Below are 1,263 nucleotides of genomic sequence, written 5' to 3'. Positions count from 1 at the left end.
GTCGTCCTTATACCTCGAATGACAGTCAAGCTCCTTGAATGTTGAAACTAAAAAGTCCAATTCGAGACTCAAGTGTTTGGGCTTCTGCTCCGCTTTTCTTTGGAATGTTTGAATTCAAGCTCTTAGACTAGTAAGTTTCTTTATCTTTTGTTCATATTTGTTTTTTTTACTATCGTTCCTCCTCATCTCTGTCTCCTTTTCCTCTTTCTGAACTTCTTTTTGGTTTAAACTTGTTTCATTTTTGTTTAATCACTTAGCCTAATTAGGTCGCTTTAACATTTGAATTAGTTTCCTGCCTGTCTTGGTCTTTGAGTGTTTCATTTTGGATTTTGTTAAGTGTTGTTAGTTGATTTTGCTGAGTGTCTGATTCTGCTCTGTTTGTAATTCTGTTCGTTGTTTTTCTTTGGTTATTAATTCTGATTAGTGAGCTTGTGTTAGTTTTTTCCGTTGATAGTTTAATCTGGTTTAGTATAATCAGTTAATTCATGACCCCAAAGTGTTATGTTAATTGTTGCTTGTTAATTTGGTTCAATTAATAGTTCAACAAGAGTTTAAATTAGGATTACTCTTCAACAGTTGATAATTCAGAGCTTAGGAAACTGTTTTGTTATAGCTGTAATTTTAGTTTAATTTCAGGGGTAGTTTAGATGCTTAGAATCGCATAGGAATATGATAGATGAAACCGGAATCTTCTAGGGCCTTCCAAAGTAGGACATTAGTGTAATTTCAGTAATTGTAATGGGGTAACTTGAGCAACAAGTCAGGAAATAAGGGATTACTTGGATAAAAATGAAAATAAAAAGAGGGGGAAATGGGTAAGGAAATCTGGAAGCTTCCCCTGAAAATTTGTCTATATAAGGCAGCCTCTAATGCCTTCATAAGGAGGTTTTTTGGGAACACCTACAATTTCCCACCCAAAAAACAGTCTCTACAATTTCAGCATATCTGGAATTTGAATTAAAAATTCAAAGCTCTTTTACATCTCAGTTCATCCCAATAGAAAAAAAAAATATTTCATAGCTTCCATTAGCTGAGAATTTGAATTTCAAATCCAAATCTTAGATCTAGTTCTTCAAAAAACAAAAAAAAATCTTCAAAAATTCAAAAAAACTGTTCCATTGAAAACTTTAGGTTAATCTCGATTTCTAGTTATTGATTCACATCTTCTAGTTCAATGTCTGTTTGCGGAAGTTTCAGAGGTTCACTGGGTTGATTTCGAGTGATTTTGGGTTTAATTAAGCTGGTTTTGGTTGAGTTTTGGAC

This window comes from Nicotiana attenuata, unplaced genomic scaffold, assembly GCF_001879085.1.
Source record: "Nicotiana attenuata strain UT unplaced genomic scaffold, NIATTr2, whole genome shotgun sequence".
In the NCBI taxonomy this organism is placed as follows: domain Eukaryota; kingdom Viridiplantae; phylum Streptophyta; class Magnoliopsida; order Solanales; family Solanaceae; genus Nicotiana; species Nicotiana attenuata.
This window is presented reverse-complemented; position numbering follows the sequence as displayed.